Below are 8032 nucleotides of genomic sequence, written 5' to 3' on the forward strand. Positions count from 1 at the left end.
GTGGTTTTCTTCTTCACTTCCGCTCTTGCTCTTTTGGACAGCAGATTTGGCTCAACGCTGACCGCAATTTTCTGCATGTCTTCCATTGTAGCCAGTTCTCTATCTCTCAATTGGTACACCATGTCAGCATCAAAACCATCTGGAAACTTCATCATTGCTAGTCCCACAGGTGGCTTTAGATGGTCTGTAATTTCGTTGTAGACTGCATTAAATCTAACACAATAATCTTGGACCGACTCCCCGGCATTCCGTTTGATTTGCTCATATTCGGCCAGAATTTGAAGGGGATTCTTTTTTGACTTCCCACCTGTTCAAAAATTGTCTTTGTAGCTCAGCCAAGGTGGTGATGCTTGCAGCCGTCAAACCTCTGAACCATTTCCTCACATCACCTGCAAATGTTTGTACAAAGAGCCTCATTGCCACGTTCTCCGCATCGATCTCATGAAGTTCATAGAAATCTGCCATTTTATCCACATGTTGTTGAGCTGTAATACTGTTAGGAGTGCCATCAAAAAATAGGATTTTACTTTGATAGTCATTTGGCATGTCATCTAGGACTTGGGGCAGAACAAGGGGTGCGAAACGGGCAGCCATCATTCTCAGTGGATTTGGCCTTGGAGGTGTTGGAGGAGTGTGCATAGTTTGCAAGGGGCTTGTACTTGGAGTTTGGGGCTGTGTGGCAATGTAGTTATCGATTAATCTATTAGCTCTTTCCGTCTCAAGGTCTACAAGAAATTGCGGATCGGGGACGGTGTAATCAACAACCTTTTCAGATTTAGATTCAAACAGTGATATCTCAAACCGTTCGTCAAACTCAATCTCCTCAAGATACTCAAAAATGTCGAGACATGAATAGGATTTGAACACGGGGGTTATGGTGCTTTCTTGATGAAGGAGTCTGGGGATCAAATTTGGATTTTTGTAAATGTGAGGAGGGTCTGGGTCCGGATTCACTCTGGTATATCGTCTTGAAGCCATCGTGCTATTGGGATAAATTATGGGACACAACCAACTTACTCAGCCTTTCCAATCCTAAGCTCGTCATCCGGGAGCCTAGAATTCTTATGAAACAAGGGGATTTGATTTTCAACTTGCTTCCCCAGCGGAGTCTCCACTATGTTATCACCTAAATATGTCTCAGGCTGAAGAAAGGAAAAAATTAGGGTAACCACAAACCACGCTCAGTCTGGTAGCTATCCCTACCAGAGCAGTAGAGGGCTCTCTCCAAGTCACACTCAGGGAATAGATAGGAAAAATGGTCTGAGATGACTTACTATGCGATGTTTACCTTCGGCTAGTAAGTGAAAGTGGATTTTGGAAAAGATTTTTGAAAGTGGCCGAGCTTTGGGATGTATATGGGACTGGCGCTTAGCAAAGAATAGAGAATTGAGAATGAAGGCACAGATTATTCCATGAGGCAAGGTAGGCGAGAAGCGCAGCAATTTCGACTTAAGGTGACGCGGAATGAAAAGATTTCTGAAGATAGTGAAAAGGGCATGGTCGCATGAATCCTTTTCAACAGAAGAATAACACTGCACATGAAATTTTCCCATAGGCAGAGCAATATAAATTGAATTCTACCTAATCTCACTCAGAAAATTTCACTGAAATGAAACATGAAATGAATTATGAAACATAACAAGATACATATAGAACATAAGAACACATTTGCTACACTCACAACCACACGAATCTCATGAAACAGAGCCGCTGCCTTTCATTAACTCTCTGTCAAAAAATACACAGTGCAGAAACAAAGTTTCTTTCCCATAGTCTCCCAGAAGTTACAAGCCAGCCAACCCTTTGCAAATAACTTGCATACAATATATAGAAAGTGTAGAGAAGAGATGGAACGCCCAGGGGTTGGGAAGTTACTCAAATCATTTCGAAAAGGAGATGGAGAGCCAACCATTAGCTACAGGTGCAGCGCTCTCAAGCATGCCATTTGGCTGGGGTGACCCTTTGCATTCTTTTGCCACTTGGATAGATACCCACCTGGAGAGAAAAGTCTTTAAAAGATGCCCTTGGTGCCAAAAAACCTTAGAGTAGATGACCGAGCCCACTTGGAGAAGTCGCGACCCGAAATTTCGCGAAACGGGAGCAATTTGGCAGCTTTTTCCCCTGTGCGCCGCGCCAAATTCCCTGTGTGTCGCGCCACTTTGGAGCCTATTTTGGGGCACTTGCAGGTGTCCAAAACGTTCCCAAGTGGGCTTGTTGGAACTCTTGTTCTGTCTACTTTCCAACCGAACTGGAATTTCCGAATTTGAAGCTCAATTGCCCCTCCAAAGCTTCATTCTCCCAAGACTGCTTTCTGTGTGTCCAAAAAGTGGCAGAGAGGCCATTTTTGAGTGTTTTTTGACCTTTAGGAGACCCAAAACTTGTCAAAATTTCTTGCCCGGATACCAGTAGATGTAATTTTTGATGCTAAATCCAAATGTGCAAGCGGTTCCTCGATTGGAGTGCTAGAATTTTAGCGTCGCGCCACAGGGAGGAATTTCCTTTTTTGTGCCCAAAAATTTTTCCTATGACCAAAATTTGCCCAAATTTTTTGGAATTTGGGCTGGAGGTTCCCTATGAAGTGCTTTGCTATCCCAAGGAAGCCTCAGCCAAGATTTGAAGCTGATCTTGCTCCTTTGCCTCCTTTTCCTCTTTTGCCTCTTTTGCCTCTTTTCTCGCTTTGCTTAATTTTGCCTTTAGGCTCCTGATTCTTGCCTTGGAACTCATGTTGCGAGCCTAGTAGTGATAAGCCATGTGCCTCAGCATGTATTTCTCCCTGTTTACTTTGTCCAACAGCCTCTCCAAATGCATGTTGACCCTCTCAAGGTTGGACTCCCGGTCTTCATTGATTTCTTGCTCCAAAGATGTGAGTGGAACCCTTCTTCTTTGAGCAACTTGGCACTGCTCACGGATGTTTTGCAACTCCATGATCATCTGTTGGTCTCAAGCTGTTTGTTTGTCTGCTCTAGGTAGTTCATGTTCCACTTGGCCCTTTCTAGATCAATGGTCAAGTCTTCAATCTTTGATTGCTGCTCCCTGATGATCTCTATAAGCTCCTCATTGGTGGGTTCTGCATCTGTCTCATCATCCTGGAGGAGAACAAACTCGGTTTCTTGCTCACCTGATGGCCCCTCCCCCTGCACTGGCTCCTTGCCCTTACCTTGCTCCTGTGGTGCCGATGTCGGAAGCGAGGCCCTTTCCACCCCAGGTGGTGATAACACTCGCTTTGCTACTGCAAACAATGGTCTGGTGCCTTTCGGATAGCCTCTCTGGTATGTGATGAAAACTGGCATGGTGGCAGTCTCATGACCCTCAAACTGATGTGAAGGACTTCCCAGCTCAGGCTCAAACTGATATGAAGGACCTCCCAACTCATGCTCATACTGATGTGAATAACCTCCCACTTCATGTTTTGCCTCTGATATCACCGGTGGAGCGCTGGAGAAATCACGGGAGATGAAGTCCTCCCAAGCAATACCCTGTAATCCCAACTAATGGTCCACCAAAATCTGGATGAGAGCAAAATGATAGACACTATTTAGCTACCGTCATGGGGTCTTGCGCTGCATGAAGTTTTTCATCTTCTCAATGTTGTTGCAGATGAAAAATGGGAGGCTCATCATCTTCACCCTGGTGAAGTGCATGAGCAAGCGGATGTGATAGGCATAAAGGCGAGAAAACCTCCCCTCGCAACTGAAATACTTCATGATCAATCTCATGAGTGGGGCATACTCTTCCCTCAAAAATCTGAATGGAAAAACTCTAGTGAGCTAGCTCAAGCAGCTGTTCTTGATATAAGGCTCATAGTGATGCCTCTCCACTTTCTTCTTCTTATGCCACTGCTCTCCAACGTTAGGTATCCCTATTGCCACTGATATAGCCTCCAGTGTCAAGGTGAAAGTGACCCCAACCAGGACAGATTGGCCTCCCTGTAGATGAAGTGCAAAAAGGCAGGCCAACTCATGATGTACTCTGACATTTGCCACCCTTTGGCAAAATTCATAACATGCCAAGTGCTGGAAACAAGACATGGCAAGTGGGCATGCCTGTAGCTCTGTGAGGGTGTTGGGCTCATCTCTGAGATGTCTGCCACTCCGATGATGTCTCCTATGGGCCCTCTCTCCTGAAGATGTGTCACTGTGTGTATCCCCCTCATAATCTGATGAATTTTCTGATGCCATCACTGCTGCTTGTACTCTGAGTTTAATGCTGCCCTTTGAATCCAATGACACTGATGAATGTTCTGAAAATATGTCACCAAGGGGACAATAAAACAGGCGAGTGTTAGGAGGGGAATGATGAAAAGGGGAATAGGGGTTTAAAGAAGAAATTTATCAGGGATTTGGGAGTGTTTGGGGTATGGTTTTGATGGGGTAGGGTTTGGGATTTTTTGGGCTATAGGGATAAAAGGGATGAATGGATATGATTACAATATAGCTAGGGTGATGGTAAGGGGAAAATGCTACAGGAAAATTAGCTGATCAAGGTAGGATAGGAGCTTATTTAGCAATTGTATTACTGTAGCAAAATCCCTAGCTTTTTGTCCTCCTCTATGTCATTTTTGGGTTAGGTTAATAAAAAAAATTTGCCTTCGATTTAATGGTCACCAAAACATGTTTTTCTTCAAGTTAAGGATTAATGGTTAAAAGATCTATGGCCACCTTTGCAAATTTGAGAGCCATTTACAAAAATTTGGGTGACTTCGGTGCTTTTTTAGGCTCACAGGCTTGTGCGCCACGCGCTTTGCCCAGTGCGCCGCGCCAGTGCAGTGTTAACACTGTGGCCGAGCTCCCAGTGCACTGCGTGCCCTAAGTGCGCCGTGCCACCTTGTGTGTGCATCGCGCGCTTTCAAACGGAATTCATTTGTTTGGAAAAACAGGGGAGAGAGTTTTAGGTTGATTTAGGGCAATTTCTTTAGGAGACAAGTTGGAATGGAGGTGACTATGATGAGGAGTGAGGGGACAAGGGGAGGGGAAACAAAACCTTGGTGGTGTCATCGAATTTACAAACCCCATTTATCATTTTTTTTTGGTGATTATTTGCATGAATGGCCAATATGCTTTGGATCTTCACTCGACGTCTTAGAAACACTCCTATTGACCAAATTGACAGAGAAGAGGTTTCATTCGAGCCTACCTCTTGTTTGCTAGACTTCAACCGGGATATAGAACGAGTTTGCAAGTGTTTTTGAGCTCCCTGGCCCTGTGCGTTGCGCGCCAAGCCCAGTGCGCCGCGCGCCCTGAGTGCGTCGCGCCCTTGTCGATTTTTCACTGTGGGTTGGCTGCCGATGCGTCGCGCCCTCCATGTGCGTCGCGCGCCCTGGTGTGTGCGCCGCGCCACCTAGAAATCTGCCCTCCTTACTCGAATTCCTCCTCCTTAGCTCTCTTTTCTTCAACAATGCCTCTCTCAAGCTTTTCCTTATCACAATGACTTAGTTTTGGGTCAAAACAAATATATATAGGCTTTGAGAAAGTTGGGTTCAATTTTTTCTTCTTTGAAAACCCACTTTATAATGTCCAAGTTTTTCACTTTTTTTTTACTTTAAAACACTCTGCTTTTTCCCTTTTTCTTTGAAATTTTGGTTCTCATGATAAAATTTTCGGAATTTCTTTGGGGGACTGTTTGATAGGGCCTCTGGCTTTGAAATCCATGACTGCATCTGAAAATGTCAACTGTCGATTTTTGGAAAATTTTGTTATAGTTGACCTTGTTTGACTTTTCTTCAAAACAGAGTTTTGAAGAAGAGTCGATGTCTCTTCCGGTGATGATGAAGCTTCCTGAACTGTAGTTGTATAAGGTCTCCCTCTGGCCTGCATGGCTTGTTCTGGACATGTTTTTCAAAGACCACATTGATGATTTCCTAGACCCAACCACAAAAATAACTTTGTCTTGTAATATGACCAGACCTTGACTATCATGAGCTTCAATGATTATGGACCAAGGCCTGAACCAACAAGAACCAGAGATGAGAGAAAATGACCAGCATGACTATCTCCATCAGATCATGGCATGTCCCTAGTGAAATGCAGCTGAGTGGATGGAGCGGGACACCTAAAATTGAAATGCACAAAGAGCTTTGATCTCTGACGGAGGGCTGACCAGACCGGCTCTAACATGATGCAGAATCTTTGTGTCTGTTTCATGTGAGATGTATTCATCATTGTTTGTTATGTATGTTTTGATTGATATCCCTTTGTTGCCATGATGGCGGGATACTCATTGTCACCATGGATGTTTTGGTTGAGATCCCTTTGATGCCATGATGGCAGGATATTCATTGTCACCATGTGTGAGATTATGTCATGTTGATTGAAGGTCTATTGTGAGTGATAGTTCCTGTAGCAGAATGTCTCGTGGAGAGACTTTGCCACTCATGTAGAGGGCACATGTCCTTGTATGATAGAAAAATAGTCCATGTACATCTTCACCATTTCCAACACTGAATGAAGCGGCCAACACCATCTTGACATCGGGCCCGAAGACGTAGTCCACACTAGACGAACTCAATTATCAATGTCTCATGTCTATGATTTTTTTATTGTCATCATGTTTCCATTTACTTAAGCATGCATATATCTTAATTTATGCTATGTTAAAATGCAATTCTAACTACATCACAGAAGCAACAGATATTGGATGATTCTGGTAGTTGAAGGAACCTGGATCACAAAGGAAGATGGAATTTCTAGATTCATATTTAATTAGGTCATGTTGGTGTTTTTATTATCACTTCTTTTTTGGGAGGTTCTAGAAGAAAAAAAGTGGACCATAGTGAGGGGAATTCACACTCATCATGTCGTCCAACTTTCAAATTTTGAATCACGACATGTTAGGAGATATGACCAAAGGGATTTTAGCTTCTTGAATGCTCCTAAAATTGTGCATGAATTGGGTCATGTTGGAATTTCTGCTATAAATTTTCTTCTAGGAGGTTCCAGATGTTGAAACTTAGACCATATTGAGGGGAAAATGCCATTGATATTTTGGTCCAATTTTTAGATATTGGGTGTAATATTTTAAGAGATACTATAAAAGAAATTCGAGCTTTCTGAATGCTTCTAAAATCATGCTTCAAACCTGGTCATTTTAGCATTTTTGCTATAACTTTTCATCTAGGAGGTTATAGAAGTTGAAATTTAAACCATAGAGAGGGGAAATACTACTGACCATTTGGTTCAATTTTTTGAACTTAGAATGATATAATTTAGAAGATATTCCTTGAAGAAGTTTCTATATTAGTTTTCTTGCAAAGTGTTTGATGAAATGCCTAAATGGTTTAACGATTCATTGCATATAAATTGTTCGATGAAATGCCTAAATGAAAATGTTGTTTTGTGGATGGGGATAATATTGTTGTGTGATAGTATTACTATATCTGATATATGCCTATTTATATGCAAATAATTTTCTATATTACTTTGCATGCAAAGTGTTTGAAGAAACTATTAAATGGTTTAATGATTCATTGCATACAAATTGTTTGATGAAATTCCCCAATGAAAATAATCTTTTGAGGATAGGGATAGTATTGTTGCAGCTAATATTTTTCTATTTCCATGCAAATAATTTGAAGAAATTTGTTAAATATGTTTTATTACAATTTTCATCCAAACTATTTGATAAAATGCCTAAAAACAAAAAATAAAAAGTTGCATGGTTAAGTGGTACGTTTAAGTTAGTATGCTACAAGTGGAAATAGAGGAATGTTTCTAATTTGATTTCATACAAAATTGTTTACAAAATGTATACAATTAAAATACTACTCAATTGACGATATACAATGTATTTGAATAAATTTATGCACATTGTAAAGTGTTTGACAAAAAGTATGAGAGATGAAAATTGGATTTTTGCAACTGTGGTTAGCATAAATTTAGTAGGGGTGTGTGAGAAAGAAAAAGAAAATTGTGGGTACTTCGTAACCTATATAAGTCGTTTAGGGAACTCGGTAGTCACCCATTAAGAAAATATGATCATTGGATTATGTTTTATGTGATTAATCTTGGGATCTAGTTTCTTTAATTCCATAGTGTAT

The sequence above is a fragment of the Pinus tabuliformis genome, chromosome 9 (genome assembly GCF_031772625.1).
Source record: "Pinus tabuliformis cultivar Carrire ecotype Pingquan chromosome 9, CPIR1, whole genome shotgun sequence".
In the NCBI taxonomy this organism is placed as follows: domain Eukaryota; kingdom Viridiplantae; phylum Streptophyta; class Pinopsida; order Pinales; family Pinaceae; genus Pinus; species Pinus tabuliformis.